The sequence below is a fragment of the Ciconia boyciana genome, chromosome 7 (genome assembly GCF_034638445.1).
Source record: "Ciconia boyciana chromosome 7, ASM3463844v1, whole genome shotgun sequence".
Lineage (NCBI taxonomy): Eukaryota > Metazoa > Chordata > Aves > Ciconiiformes > Ciconiidae > Ciconia > Ciconia boyciana.
The window spans coordinates 30,847,040-30,863,098 of record NC_132940.1 but is presented as its reverse complement, the minus strand read 5'-3'; the positions used below and the strand labels follow the sequence as shown (position 1 = coordinate 30,863,098).

General features: G+C 52.3%; 1 protein-coding gene across 5 annotated transcripts in view; it reads left to right on the top strand.

Moving 5' to 3' along the window:
- Positions 1-14,825: 14,825 nt before the first annotated feature.
- The window catches only part of CACNA1E (calcium voltage-gated channel subunit alpha1 E), a 139,520-nt gene continuing 138,286 nt past the window's right edge, over positions 14,826-16,059 (top strand). For all 5 annotated transcript variants that reach the window (XR_012043291.1, XM_072866749.1, XM_072866748.1 and 2 more), the window contains exon 1: positions 14,826-15,130. The gene's annotated coding sequence lies outside the window, so the exon portion shown is untranslated. The remainder of the gene's footprint in view (positions 15,131-16,059) is intronic.

Below are 16,059 nucleotides of genomic sequence, written 5' to 3'. Positions count from 1 at the left end.
GAAAGCCACTGGGGAAGACCACCCTGGGGAACATTTTTTCCCACCCCCGGCCAGCATGGATGCTCTTCACTGTGCATGTCAGTGTTTTGTTTGCAGCTCCCTTGAGTCCTTGCTCTCAATTAGCTGTGTGGTGATGAGTCTCACAGGTTAATTACATATTGTGTCTAAAAAAACAAAAGAGAAGATCTGTCTATTGTTCTAAACTCATTGTGCTTTGGTATGAATTCAGGGCTGTTGTTTTCATTGGCTTTTGTTGCAATGGAGACAGCAGAACCACTCTGAGCTCCCTACCTCTCATCCCAGCATTGCTCACTCCTGAGTCCCTGCTCTTTTCAGTCTCACCATGGCTGGGAGCTCTGCAGTCACCTCTTGGCCTGATGCCCTGCTCTGCTCCTCCCTGTCCCCCATGGAGCTGGGATGAGTGGTGTGCCAGTCCTGCCTAAAGCTGAGGCTTCCCCAAGCACCAGTCGAGCCCTGCTGGAGCTGATGCCACTGCAGCATCTCCCAGCCAGCAGCTTGCAGAGCCCAGTGCTGTGCTTTTGCTGCATGTTGCTGCGGGGACACCTGCAGCGCTTTCGGTGATGACACTGAGGCCTCCTCCGTCTTCTCTGCAAGCAGCTGCAATACATGGAGTGCCCAGCAATGTGTGTGTGTGAATCAGTTACTGCCTTGGCCAGAGGACTTTGGTCCTCTGTCAGCAAGAGATGTCACCTGCCCTTATGCTGCTCACATACCTGGTGTGGGCTCTGTGGTCCCAGCCACAGCCGTTCCTCTGGTTCCCCTACAACCACAGCTCTGGGGTCTTAATGCCACCAGATGCTTGGGCTGGTCCCTGGTGCTGAATTTTGGCTGTGCTGATTGTTGCTTATTCTTATTTTGTACTGGATGTCCTCATTAGTTTCTGGCGGATGAATTCAGTTTATGGCTTAGGAGGCTGCTGATTTGGTTTTCTTAACCTCTTGTTGAGGGAGTTTTGGGCTGAAGCATTTGACAAATTCAGATAGATTGCAGTATTCTGTCTCTTTCTTGGAATTCTTTCTGTAAACTGCCTGCAGCTTGGGGAAACACTTCCAGTGCAGAAGGCCTTCTGGTATATGTCTTGTGGGTTCTCCTAAGGACTTGTAAAATCCTACTTTTATGATTAAGTCTGCTTTTGTTGCTGTAATGAAACTGTCTGTTCTGCAGTTACTTGGACCTTTCTTAAAGATGGAGGGGATGGAGGGGATATCATATGACATGATATTCTGGCACCATGGCGTGAACCCCCTTTTTAACTGAGAAGTTAGACTATTTTTTTGACATAGCTATCTATGGATCAGGGCAGACATTATTTTGCTTGGCACCTGAGGCACGGGAGGCCTGCAAACTGCCTCATGATGGGCATGGGAGGAGCTGGGGGGAGCACATGTTTGGGGGAGGCAGATGAAAATTCAGCTTGCATCAATTTAGTCTTCCTTGAGCTGACGAAACAGTTTTCCCCATTAGAAAATTGCAGTGCTTCAATGCTTAGCTGTCTCAGATGGCAAATAAAAGGTGATTATTCAGTATGGAAATTTTGAGCTGCATTTGGAGTGCTCCCAGAGTTGAAAACCTTGTCACTTCAATGCATCTGGGAGTGCCTGAAACGCTGGACCTGAGCAAGCACAGCCCAGAGCTGCATCTCCCCTGGCAGCACAGTCAGTGCGAGGGAGGTTTATCTGGTGGCTCGTCCCGGCTCTCTGCCTGGGCGATGCTGTGCCAGAGAAATGCCACATTTCATTTGCCACCACAAACCTTTAGTGCCCTCCTAGGTTTGCACTAAAGACTCCCAGGCAGGTAAAAAATATGGCCCTGGGGGTACCTAAGGCAGTATCTGCTATTGAGATGAGGAGGGGTCTGTCTCTCCTGGGCTCCTGCACCCTTGGAGTGGTCTTGGTCCCTACTGTCCCAAAAGGGCTTTATAACCTTAATGCTTCATGTTGCCAGCAGAGCCTGGCTTAGGGCTTTTGCAAGCTCTGCCTTGCTCTGTGCCCTTTCCCTTGGTAGGAGAGCGAGGAGGGACAGCCCAGGAGTCCCAAAGCAGGAGGAAAAGCTGGTGCCAAAGCCTTCCCCCACTGTGCTACAACCCCAGTCTGTGGGCAGAGGCTTTTAATGGGACTTTGGGTGGTGATGGCTGCATCCATCTGCCTTTCAGCTGTAGCAAGATGTCCTTTCACTGTCTGTGCCTGCCAGGCTTTCTGCTGCTTTGGGGTGTCCCGCCTGGCTCGTTTGTCTGGCAGCATCTCCTTGCAGGGAGTAATTAGCTCTATGCTGGAGCAGTTGATATTGCAACCGAGGTAAATGGAGGGGAGCATAATGCTGCCATGTGCCATCGGCGGGGATGAGACCCCATGGGGGCTGGCCAAGCTAATCCTCTCTGCTGGTTGTAATTACAGGCTGGCCTGGCGGAGACCCTGTGGGCAGGACTGCTCCCAGGGCAGAGGAGATGGCAGGAGAGCCACAGCTTTCTCTGCAAACGAGCCACCTCAGGGCTCTGAAGAAGCCGTCCTTTGCTGTGCTGGTGATGCCCTGGTCCCAGGCTGGGGGTAAGCCAGTGGTGGGAAATGGCCTTTTTGGGCTTGAAAGCTATTTTTTCCCAAAGCAATGGACTGTCTAGTGCCTTTGGAGGCTCATAGCAGCCGGAGTGGCTGTGTCCAGCCTCATCCAGGGAGGGCTATGATGTGCTGAGAGGCCTTGGGGTGCCTGTGCACCCACCCTCCAGGAACATGGGGCTGGAAGGATGCATGTAGAGCATGGGCTATATATAAGAGATGGAGAGCATCTCTCCATTTCTTATATATAGTCCATGCTCTGGAGAGAGCAGGAGAGGCAGGGCGAGGTCTGGGTCGGGGCTGTAGCTGCCTCGTGGGAGCTAGGGGGGCTCTGGCTCCTGCTAAAGCCGTTTGCTTTGCCATGTGCTAGAGAAATGGTCTTGGGAGCATCGGCACAGCTCTGTTGCTGTCAATTGAAAATGAGGAGAGAAAAGGTACCCCCCTCGGTGTTCATTGCAGAGCAGGGAGGAAAAGGAAATGAATGTTCTCCTTGGGCTTTTTCTGAGGGGATAAGAGAAACAACAGGAGCAGTAAAAGCCAGGAGAGGAAGTGATTCATATGTTTAATTCACCCTCCAGTTCCTATTATCACTTGTTATTTGTGCTACCCAGCAGCTCAGCTGAGACCAGTGCCCCACATGTGCAGCTGTTGCTCAGCCTGGAGTGGGAGGCACAGTGAGGAGGGTGATGAGCATCCTTCATCTGCAGGGAAACCAAATCATGGGGTGGGGAAATAGCTCTGCTGGCTGAGTAGGGGCTGCACTGAGGTTTCCTCTTTATTTCTTTCAAGAAACGGGCAGTGAAGAGGGGAGAGGAGGTGATTCCCTGGGGGACATGATATAAATTGCCTTGGTATAAGTTGCTCTCCATCCTTGGACATTTCTGCTCCATTTGGGGCCATCCTCGGCTCTTTCCATCACATCTGTTGGGCCCATGACAAACACCTGGGTCGTCTGCTGCCCTAAACCTCAAAGGTTTGTATTCCAGAGCTCTATCAGTTGTAGCCAAGGTCCCACCAGGCTGGCTAGCTGGGAGCTTGCCTGGAGCAGGACGGCAGCTGCACCCCAGCCTATGTAACTGCAGGCTTCAGAGGAAGAGAAATGAATGATCTGCTCTTCCTAACTCCCATATCAGGCACTGGGGAAAAGGGATGGAGCTCAAAAAAAAACCCCTCAAGGCAATGCCTTGTGGGGTAAACGTTCATTTAACCATCTGCTCTCTGTGCTGAACTCGTTTCCCACTGAGCAGGGCTGGCAAGAAATGAAAGGCATTTGTCTCCTGCAGACAGCGGGCTGGAGATGGGTTGTGCTGGTGTTTGGGGGCAGAAACCCCCCAAGTGGGGCTGAAGCCCTGGGAATGCCCTCACATGGGGTGGCTCTAATGCTTTGGAGCTTGTGGGGCTCAGCAGGCAGTTTTACAGTAGGGGTGTGTGTGCATATAATGAAATGGAAGTTTTGAGATCAGTCTTGTGCAAAATGTATAATACAGCGTATTCATCAAGACAGTGCAAGGAGAGGGGCACTTTTATGTAGGAAACTGTGTTTCCTTTTAAAGGAGCTTGTAACTGCCTCCTAGATACCCCTTTTGTGTTTAGCCTGGGTTGCTGTATGTCCCTTTGGAAGGCTGGGGCTAGCCAGCAAAATCCCTGAGGGCTGCAGTGCAGACAGGTAATGCACTGGCACTCAGAAGAGCAAAACTTGTTGCAGGGTCTAACACGTTGCCAGGGCAGGGAACGTGGGCACTTACAAGGTGACAGTTTTGTCTCTGGTCCGTAGAATGACGAAGAATGCTGTTACTGAGGTTACTGGTGGCAACGAGCCCTGCTGTCCCCAAGGACAGTGATCTAGGGCTCATTGCTGAGCCCTGCATCCAGTGTATCCACCCTGGAGAACAGCCAGAGAGGAGAAGCTGGTCCAGGCTCCTGCAGCCCAAGGGGGAGCAAATGCAATCCAGCACCAGAGTGCTTTGAGGGGAAACCACCTCCACATGGGCACAGCAAAACCTTTAATGGGATCCAGTGGTCCATGATATCAAATCTTGTTTGCTTAGTGGATGTGCTGTTCTGATTAGCATCAGCATTGTATAGTTCATCCTAAATAAGGATCTAATTTGCAACTATCTGGACTGGGATTAAGTGGATGATTTGTCCAAATACAGGGAGCGATGGGATCCCCAGGCAGCTGTTGCTCATGTCAGGCTGTGCCGCTTGGGTACCGTCAGCCCTGCGTTTGTAGGTGCTCGTCTAGCCAGGGTTTTTGAACAGTTTCCCAGCAACAGTTTCCTCAGCTCCTTGCTGCCTTCAGCTGAAACTGCCCAAATGTGAGCTGCAAGGGAAGGTGTGGGGGGAGAAACGGGCAGAGGAGCCAACTGGCTGAATCTTCTGAAATCCTGGGGTTAAAAGCTGAAGCTTCTCACTGCCTTCCTCAGAGCAAAGCCATCAGCTCTCCTTTTTTTTGTGTGACAGCTCTCTGAATCTGATGGGTGTTTTCTGCTGTTTCTTTGGCTACCAGCTTCTCCCTCCCTCCCTCCATCTGCCCTCGTTACCCATGGGAGTGCTGTCTCCATATGAGGTGGTGCAGGCAGCCCTGGGCATCTCCTCTAAGGTGAGACCCAAGGGAAATACAGAGAAGCTTTCTGAAGCCCTGCCCAGGTGACGTGGCTTGGGGTGAGTCCAGCAGGTCTTGCAGACCAGGTGGCTGAGGAAGACAGAAAGGGAGGTGAGCGCAGAGAGGCCCGGCTGGGCTCAGCTCTTGAGTGCAATTTCTTTTCCCCTTGTCCCATTGCTCAATCCAGGTCTGAATTTCTAGATTTTAAAAATAGTACAGTAACTCCTGCTCTCCATCAGCTGGGTAACAGGCTGTGCTCAAAGCTGATACAGAAACGATGGGTGCCTAAAGGTATTTCTCCTGCCTTCTTAAGATCTTCATTCTTCAGGTAGTCTTGGGACCACAGATGCCTCCTAGGCAGAGCCAGCTTTAGATCTGGACTTCATCACACCAGACTTGTCCTAGAGTAGCATGTATACGTTAGCCCTGCCTGGGGGGAGTTCAGTGCCCACGCCCAAGATTGACCGTCGCCCAGGCCCACCTGCCTGTCCATGGCTGGATGCAGTGGGCTCTTGCACTCTTCCATGTCGCTTAACTAATGATATGCTATGTGCTTTCACCTAGCTGCCTTGTGCCCTGCTGATACCCCGGCTGGGGCAGCCTGGGGCTGGAGCAGTAGGCTTTCCACCCTGCCTGGGAAGTCACGGTTGGCCCTGGGCTGCCCCAGTAGCACATCCCAGCATCCTGCTGGCCACCAGGAAATGCCTGGGACCTGGCCTGGCATACTGGCCACTAGCTGAGGGAAACTGTGGTGCCTTTCCATGTGCCGTTTCAGCTGCAGGCTGATGCTTTTTCTCAGTGGTTACCAGCTTCCCTTGGATTTAGCTGAATGGTCCAGATACAAAGTTCCTCAAAGCCCCACTGAAATCTCACTTCTACTGACAGACACACTGGGAGAACTGTATTAAACCTGATAAGAGCTGGCTCGGAGATCCCAGCTTTCATAAATACAGTAGCTGACAGCCGCTTCTGTAATGCTTTAACACCCATTGTAAATAGCTTCAGCAAGAAGAAGGATAAGAACGATGTATAATAGCTGTGGTTTAGGATATGTGCTGGTTTAATGTGAGCGGCTTGGGGATTAGATGGAAGCCCTGGGAACAGCAGCTATGGCTCTGCAGGCAGCTCTGGGAGTGCTGCCCGCTTAGGCTGCTGCAGATCCTTGCCTGTCTCTCCCCTCCCCACTCCTGTCCACTGGGTGACCAAACCCCCCCCCAGTCCAGCACCCTGGTCCCCGGGCAGTGCTGCGTGCCTAGGACAGAGGCAGCATGCAGGATTCGTGCGTTTATGGAGCCTGTGTCTGGTTTGCCTGAAGTTGGGGTCCTTGGGGCTAAAATATGAATTTCCCTCTGGGCAGGGGTGGGAATATAGTGGAGACTTTACAAGATAGCTCTCTAAGAGGTAGTATGTGAATGTCCGTCCACAAAAGCCCTACTGTCCCACCAGGAGTGCAATGGGGAGAGAAAAGGTCTGTTTGGTGTAGAGGAGAGACTGCTTGGTGACTGGGATTGAGAAGAGCTGCATCAGGAGACAGATGCCGAAAAAGCTATTCAGCATTATAAGCTATTTCCCTCTTGCTTGTATGTGTCTCGGTGCCTCCTGCAGTGAGAAGCCCTCTCTGCCTGCTGGCAGGAAGATCCCGTTTGGATCCGTTTAGACATTATTTTGCTAATATTGTTGTTTATCATGTGTTGGAGCTGTGCCACAAAGCCTGAGCAGCCCTGGGGGATGCTGGGCTGCCTGGCGTGGTGCGTGCCTCCGTGCTCCCTGGGCAGGATCAGCCCCCATGAAAGCATCGCTGGGGCTCCCTGGGCAGAGCCATCACCTGCTCTAGGCTTTGCTCAGAGGGTCTTTAGCTTTCCTGATGCCTTCATATAAAGCTGGGGCAGGTTGGTAGTGTGGGGGTTATCTAAGGACCTGGCATGATGGGTGTGTAGTCACCCCCACTGTGGTGTTAAGGTCATTTTGCAGCCATGTGGTTTCAAATCCATGGGCAGTGATGGGATCCAGAGCCCGCTGGGTGAGCCAGTGTCCCTCAGCAAATCCCTTGGTTAAAGGCTTGGAAAATAAAATCCAGTTTGTTTCTGGACATCAAAGGTGGTGGAAAGGATGCTGCATGCTAAATCTCTCCTGGTCAAAGCAGGTGAATTAGGCTCGAGCTGCCAAGCCCCAGGACATTCCCGATGAGTGGATTAGACTCAGCCTGTGAAAATTCCTGGGGCCACTGAGCTTCAGGGGTTTGGGTGGATGTATTTGGGACAAGGGTATCATGTGGCTTTTGAGCTTCATGTGGTTCCCTGAAGTGGAATTTGGGGTGAGGATCAGACTGTGCCTGACTGCTGCTTCTGCCCAGGCCGGGGCTAGGAAAAAATTGGAACGAAGGTAGATTGGGCAACCTACAGCATCCTCCATCCTGCTCTTGCTATGGGCTGTGTGCTGCCATGGGCCCCAAAAGTTCATCTTCTGCTACCCTGCAAATGTAGCCTACAAACTTAGTTCAGAGAAGGCAGAACTATTAAATGTTGACTTGGTTTTTGAGATAAAACTAGATTTAATTCATAAGAGATTACAAACTTGCTGTTTACTGCAACTGAAGAAGATATTGAGCCCCCTCCTGCCGTCTGCTGAAGGTAAATGTTTTATAAGGGCAGGTACATACCATGTTGAGTCAAGAATTCCAGCAAGACTAACCGAGGGCTTCTGTTGAACAGTGGTGGCTGTTAACACAGTGCAAATGTTGGGGACGGTGAGGACTGCAATGCTTGTCTTGTGGCAGTTTGCACCAGTGACTGACTGGGGCGTGTCAACCTCTCAACATCAAACTTGGCTGAAGAAACACTGAATGGCTGAGTCTTGTCTTGCCTGTGGACTGAAGGAAGGTGAACCTCACTTCAGTCAACAGGTGGTCATAGAAAATGGGTTGTCATGAGCTAACTTGGTGTTGCTCATAACATCATAAAAGATAATACTTATGAAAGAAATGATTTAGGAGTTATGTTTGACTTGAATAGGAATGATATTAGCAGAACTTAAAAGTGGGTAAAAAGTTGTCTGGTCCACTTCAGTGTTACTGTAAGTGGAGAAGCATTAGAAGATGTTTGTTTCTGGAGGCATCTCAGACTCTGCCCTAAGCTATGCTAGTTAATAATATTTTTTATAATTTTATTATCAAATTTAATATATTTATTTTGATAATTTTAATAATGTGAAAGACAACAAAGCTGTTGGTAGAGGTCTTCAGCTCATGGAGTAGCAGTATGTAACAAAGAGGACAGGAGACCAAAATGCTGATGGCAAATGCTTGGTAACATGGAGCTGGTTCTGTGCAGTTCTCGGGATGGGGAAGCGGTGGCCTGGAGAGGAGTAGGGGCTGCTTTGGAAAATCCACCAAGCCCTGGCTGAGACCCACCTGGGTGAGCCCTGGGGCTGGGGAGGAGCAGCCAGTGGGTGCTGAGGGACTTTGCTATTGCTTTTATTTATTCTCTTGGAATAACATGCCCTGTTCTGGTCTGCAATCAAGGGGATCCTGAGAAGGTAGCTTGGAGCGAGTTCAAAAGCATGATTTCCCACTTGTTGGGAAAAGTGACACACAGCCAGGGACCTGGTATATTTGGACTGCCATGGGGAGGTGACTTGATCTCTGGCTCTTAAATGCTTGCAGCAACCCTAGGGTGAGGACTTGCCCATCCTGCCCAAGCATGAAGAGGATGGTGTGCTTTTTGGAGGAGATGGGAAGATGCCATCCAGGTGATGGACCCGGGGGCAGTGCTGCTGGACTGCCCACCCTGGGGACTCTGGCTCTGTCGTGCCTCTCTCCAAACCCTCCTGATCAGCTGCAGGTTTTGGATATGGAGCAGGGGTGGATCTGGGGAGGTTCCTTGGCTGGGGCATTGCTGTAGGCACCAGCAGCCTCCTGAGCTGTGGGAGCAGGTAACTGGGCAGTGCAGCAGGAGCATCCTTGGTCTGGTCCAGCAATGACACCCCAGGGCGCTCGTTTGGGTTGGCTTTCCCACATGTGTGGATACCAAATGGCTTTGCAAAACACCAGGCTATTGCAAGGAGCTAATTGACTTTCCATTGGATCCTCAGGTCTTTCTGCAAGTGAAATGACTAAAACGCAGCTGCAGGCTTCCCAGTAAACAATGAGCAGTTGGTTTCGCATGGCTCCCTGTCAAAAATCCCAAACTGGAAAACAAACAATCAGATCAGAAAGAAATGGATTTTTGGCACCGGTTCCCTCCGTGTTGACTGGGCTGTGAGACAGACCCTGAGAAATGGCTCAGATTTTAGTTAAACAGCTCAGACATGAGTAAGGGGGGGGAAGGATAAAAATGTTTGTGTGCCTAAACCCAGGTGCCTGCAGTCGGAGAGGAGCAAAGCAAGGGTATGGGTCTCTGCATGCTTTCCAGATGGCAGATACATTTTAAACACAAGAGGCATAGTTATACCTTGGGTACTGAAGCAGAACAAGTGCTAGGAAAATACATGCTTCAGTTAAAAAATGGGAGTTTGGAAATTGAGAGCAGCACTTGTTTTGTAACCAAAATATAAACTATGGGTCTGAGGTGGAGCAGCAGGCAGGGCATCTCTGTGGCTCAGCTTTCCCAGTGACAGGTTGGGTCTGCTGCCTCTCTGGTCATTAACCTAATTGACAAAAATTGGCTAGAGCATCCTGGGGGGAATTTGGCCATATTTTTTCTTGCAGTCTGCAATAGCTGATGGGTGAATGAGATTTTTTTTTTTTTTTTTTTAATCAGAAGACAGATTTAATGTTTCTTGATCATCCCATTCAGACTGCAGCTTCCTTGTGATTCAGCTGGCCAGAAGCATGATCCCAAAAGGGAGAGGTCTATGCTTTTGTCTGTGTCCCATTGCAGTGTTATTTTTCTTTTGCTTTTGCAGCACAGTCTCAGAAGTTTCTGTTACTGAAAAGTGTGGTTTATTTTTTTTTTTTCCCAGTGAGGATTGTTAGTTTTGGAAAAGTTCCTACTTTGGGAAAGTTTAGTCTCACTTTATATAAACACCCTAAGATGTAGGCCATTTTTTCCCTTTCAGTCCTTGTTACAGAGTTTTTACTATTGTGAGAGAGTAAATATCATTAAAGATGTTTCAAGTTTCATGGGCTTTCCTGTTGTTAAACAGAGGTGTGTATTTTGGCATATGCAGGCCCTGGGGAACAAACCTTAATGGAGACATTGGGGGGACAGCATTTGGCATTTACTGGAAGGTGCTTTTTTCACCCCAAGGCAGTTTCACAGGTTTCTGAGAGTTTACCAGCCATGGAAGTCATGCAGCAACCCTTACGCAATTTCTCTTCCCTGTGGCAACTGCAACCTCCTCTCTCCAGGAGAGCAGCACTTGTTCATCTTGTCCACCAGAAGCACGTGGAGGTCCATGGCTTTCTGGTGGGTCTCTCCAGCTCTCACCACTCAATGGGACCAGCAGACAACTCGGCAGCTCACATATGTGCACTTCCAGCAGCTCTCCTCTGCTGGGTTGGAGGCTTTGCTAAATATACGTGGCTCCTTTGTTTTTAAAGATGCTTTCAGCTGGCCTGTGCTTCATGTCCTCTTGACTCTTTAGCTCTGTTTAAAATACACATGCCTGTTTAGTAGAAAAATACACTGATCAACTTGGAAGTGATTCTGAGCATGAAACTCAAGAAATGAGGCATGTGTCTATGCACTTTCTGACCCAGACTAGTCAGTTTTACAGATACTGATGACCCAGAAGGAGGGCAAAGTTGTACCACACCATTAATCCCTCCTGGGAAGCAGAGGGTGGGTGATGCCTTGCTGCAGCTCCCCTGGGAGGGGAGGTGGTACCTGCACAGTGGTCCCTCGTGCTGTGGGTCCTAAGCACAGGACAGACAGACGGATGTGGGACAAAAGCTGGGCGCTCTCTTGCCCAGGCATAGCCCTGAGCCTGTGCCAGGGAGGGCAGGCTGAGATGCTGCGTCACCTGCAACACCATGGGCATTGCAGAAGGTGGAGGCAGAATAACCTGGGTGGGAGGCATGGTGCAGGGCTGAGCATGGGATGGTCTGCATCATGCCAAAAAAAGCTGCTGGTCCCCTGCTTGGCAGAAACCAGTGCAAAGCTAGCTTGAAACAGCCACTGAGTGCTAAAAACCTAGGGCAGGAGTATACATTGCAAGGGGTCCCTTCCCCTGTCTCAAAATGGGACCTGCTTTGTCCAGACCACCTCATCAGTGTTTGTCTAACCTACTCTCAAATCCCAGTGGCTCCCCAGCTGTCTATCCTGGAGCTTAAATAATATTTGCTACTAAGTTGTTTTTTTGGTGTGTTTTTTTTTTTTTTTTTTTTCCTAGTGTCTAATCTACAATTTACAGCCCATTACTTCTTGTCCTTTTCCCTGTGGGGATGCAGTGCAATTTATTCCTGTACCCTTTGTAGCAACCTTTTACATAATTGAAGACTGCTATCGTGTCTCTTCTGCCTTCTGATTTCCAGACTAGACAAATCCAGTTCTTTCAGGCTCTTTTTTTCCAACAGGTTGTGTTTTGGTGCCCTTTGTATGCTCTCTTTACTGCCCTCTGAACTGTCTCCAATTAGTCCACATCTGAAGTGTTTGTGGCTGTACAGGCAGGAAGGAGGAGGAGAAAAGCTACTTAGGCTTTTGTGCTGTATGGAAGGAAAGCAATATTAAAAATCTAGAGGTCCTTGGGGTTACTCTACACAGTGCTGCTATATGGGAATAAGAGGTTAGCAAGCGAGCAGTGAAAATAGATCGAGTCCAGGTAGTGTCTGCAAATGAAATGGTGCTGGGCTTGGGCAACGGGCTTGGGTGTCTCTGGGTGCTTCCACGAAGCTTGGGGTTTAGCAAAGTTGGAAGCTTCTGGATGTAAAAGATGTTCATTTCTGTCTAGCTGGGCTTTGCAGTTCTGCATTTTTTTGGCTCTCTTTCCAGGCAGCGCCTTGGGCTGCTAACCTGCACCCTGGGCACTCGCCTTGCCTTCGCACACTTGCGTGGACAAGGGAGGCTCTTGCGAGCAAGCAAGCTCATGGGGAGAGCCGCCGGCGGGTGGGCGCCGCTGCCGCTCACTCCCCCAAGACGACAGCAGCTTGGCACTGGGATGTCGGTGCTGCTCCTGATGCCGTCTCTCCATATTTCATTCCTGTCTAGCCGGGTGGTGGGAGGAGACGCTCAGCTTCGTCTCTGTGCTGATCAGGATTGTCTCTTCTTTTGGGATGGGGAAGCTGATCTGCATTCGTGTCTAATCATCCACGGAGCTGGCAAAATTATGCATGTAATGAGTTCTCAGGGAGAGCCTTGCTTCTCCTCCCCCTCCTGCTGCACTAGCAGGGAGCTGGGAGCTGCCTTGTCTCAGCACTTACCAGGGAAGGCAGAAGGGCTGTGCGGAGCCGTGGGGATGGGGAGAAGGAGACAGGCAATGAACGGTGAACCCCCAGAGTTCAATAACCCCCAGCTCCCACCACGAGCAGGTAACCATGGAGACATTCGAATCCAAGGCATCACCAGTCCCCAAGTAACAGCATATATATATATATATATATATATATATATATATTTAAATAAAGACCCTGGGCTTGTCACCGAGAAAGCTGTCTTGGCATGTTCAGGCTGGCTGCCACGCTGGGGTCATCTGAGTTGCAGGGAGGCCGTGCAGGGCAGGATTTGGGGGCACTGTGCGTGCAGGGCTGTGTGCGAGAGGGTGTCAAAACCACCTTGTTGGGGGGCCAAGGGATGCACTGTCAGAGGGTGCATTTGCATCCCTACCAGTGCCAGCTTATAGCAACAACATAGGAGAAAGGGTGAAGAATGGGGTTGCTGATGTGCGTGGGCCCTCTGGCAGCATTTTTTCCCTTCTGCACCTGCTAGGATGGCTGGATTTGGGATTTTGGTGTGCAGTGTCCTGGCAGTGGGTTGAGGGATTTCTATGCATCCCAAAGAGGATGGGTATTTGCAGGTTTTCTCTGTGCTTCCTCCCTGAGGTGCAGGCAGAGGAAGTGTGCTGGGGCAGGAGCACACTCACGGAGTGTGTGAATGAATGGGAGTGCTGGAGGAGACGTTTAAATGAAGCACTTGTCTCCAGGATTTTCTTCCCTTAGCTTCATTCAGATTTAGGGATGAAGGTTTTAAAGAGACAGCATGCAGGCTGGGTGGCACAAGTGGGCATCCCTGTGAGGGGGTGGCTGGGCGCCTGGCTCTGCTGCTTCCCCAGGCCTGGAGGTGCCAGCGAGGCACCACAGAGCCATGCAATGTCTTGGCAAGGCAAAAGTAACACAACCTGTCCCCAGACAGTCTGGTGCCCCGGCTCTCTGGGGTGATGCACACCCATGATGCCATTCGTGGCTGCCCCGTGTGGGTGAGGTACGTGCTGGGGCAGGGGCTGTGTGCCATGCAGCAGCACATGCTGGGGCTCAGTGCAAGCACAAAGACAGAGGCAGCTTTGGGACAGCATTGGCAACCCTGCCACTGTCTAGTCCTGGAAGCTTCTGAAGTCCAGGATGCTCCTGGGCACTGCTGAGCTGCATGGGTTCATTGGGATGCTTTGCAGTGTGGTGGGAGGAAAGGAGGAGCTGGAGGGGCATCGGTGTGTGGGGGCATCTTGCCCATCCAAACAACCCCCTGGCCAACGCTGCAGTGGGTTGTCTCCCAGAGAAGCCAGCAATGACAAGCTTTTGGGGGCTCCTGTGCAAACCAGCTGGGCTCGTGCTGAGCCATGCCATGCTAGGACTTCTCCCTGCACATGCTAAGGGGGGATATTGAAAGAGCTGTGTGCTGCCTTAGTCCAGCGGCCCCTTGGCAGCATCACTGGGCAGCTGTGGCAGTGCTGTGCATCTCCTTAACCGAAATGCAGAGAGCCTGTATCACCTCTAGCTCCTCCACCCTGCACCTTCAGGTCCCATTGTCCATGGGTGCTGCCCACGGTGTCCGGAAAGGCAAAATGAAGCCCAGGCAGGAGCGGTGGGGATGCACCTCTGCCAACTGGGCTACAAACGTGATTTAAGAAGAGGCCTTGAATGCAACCCCTTCCCGCTGGCAACCTTCAGATGCTGTGGGGTAAATCTGGCTGATCTGGAGGCCCGCATCCCTCCATGTCCCTCATCCCCACAGCTGCCCTTGCTTTGGCTGCTGGTTAAGGGGAGGCCTTGTATCAGAGAAGGGCAGGGAGTGCAGGGTTATATTTTGTGTGGATGTGTGGTGGCTGGAAAACTCTTGTTTGCTTTGTACGGGAAGAGCTGTGGAGGTTCTTGTGCTCCGGGAGCAAGGTGTGCGCAGAAAGGGGGAGACCCAGGCTGCAAAAGCGGGGTTGGGGAGCACCAACGCTGGCTGGTGGGGCAACGTGGGGGTCCTTTGCCACCAGTCCCCAGCCCTGGTGTGGGACCGAGCTGGTCGAATCAAACCTGCTGAAGCAGCCGGGGTGCAGGTTTCAGGGTGCTACTCCAGCCCAGGAGCTGGGTGGGTGGCTGATCCTGGGGTGGCCAAGCTAGCCTGGGTGGGCAGAGACGTGGCTGTTGGCTCGGTTGTGCACCCCCTTCTTACCCGCGGTGTGTGTGCAAGGGGGGGGTGTGTGTGCAAGGGGGTGTGCCCGGACAGTTCCTGCTCTGTTTTGGCGGAGCTCGGCTCCTTCCCTCCTTTGTTATTCCCCGTCTGCCCCCTCTGGTATATGTGCGAGTTCCCTTTCTCCGATTGTCAGAAATTTCTTTTCCACTGTGTGGGCAGGAGACAGATTTTAACTGTCTCTATTTTCTCCTTTTTTAAAAAAATTTCGTTTTATCCTCCCTCCCCCTTCCCTCTCGCATTCCTTCCTTCCCTGCTCCTCTTGTCTCTCCCTCCCTCCTTCCCCTCCCTCCCTTTCTCCCTCCCTCCCCCCGCTCTTTTTCTCCCTTTCCATTACAAATAATGTCTCTGGAATAATACCCCGACCTCGCCCAGCTCTCCTGCAGGAGCCATGCCTCTGTTTCCAGGTAAGCGGGAGCCGGCGCTGGCTGCTGGCGTGGATGGTGGCCCTGGGGAGCTCCCACTCGCTCTCCCGAAGTAGACGAACGCTGTCGCCGTGGGGACATCGTGTCCCCCCACTCGCTGCTACCTGTTGGGGACGGCCGGGAGACGGCAGTCCCCGCCAGCTGGGGCTGTCTCCATCCTCCTCCTCCTCTCCTTGCGCGATTCGGTCTCGGTGGACATCTCCTCCCCTCCCTTCTCCGGCGGCTTTTGTCTCATCCTGGCCGCCGGGGATGCTCGGAGCTCCGGGCGCACGTTGCGCCGTCGCTTCGGGGAAGGAGGACGGGGGAAGGAGCCGGCGGCAGCCAGCGGAGAGAGGTGGGCTGTGGCCCCGGGGGGCTGGCGGGCCGCGGGGCTCTCCTCCCCGCACGGGAGGATGGAGCTGCGCTTTGGGAGGGGACCCCAAGTTTGAAGCTCGACTCCCCGTTTTGCGCCTTCCCGAGGGTTTCTCAGCGGCTGGGGCTCGGCCGTGCCTGGGAAAGCAGCTCTGCTCTGACAAAGTTTTTATTAAGGTAGCCTAGGAGCGGCGGGAGCGTCGGCGCTCCGCTTAAGGTGGCTCGCCGGCCGAGGGAGGGGGCCCGGGGGCAGCCGTCGGGGCCCCGGCCGTGCTGAGGCTCCAGCCGGGCTCGGCTGGCGGGGCTGGGGTCCCGCTGCCCTCGGGCAGGGGCGGGGGGCTGTGCCGGGGGCTGCCCTGCCTCACGGCCCGGCTGGGGCGGGCAAAGCCGGGTCGGGGGTGTAAGCCCCCTCTCTTGCCTTGCCTCGGGCACCTGAGAGCTTTGAGCGCTCTGGAGAGCCCTTGCTGGGGTGCGGGGGCAGAGGTGGTGTCCAGCGGTGGGCTGGTTCAGCTCCAGTCCTCCTCTGCCAAGCCAAGGCCTCCCAAATGTGCAGGGTCTCG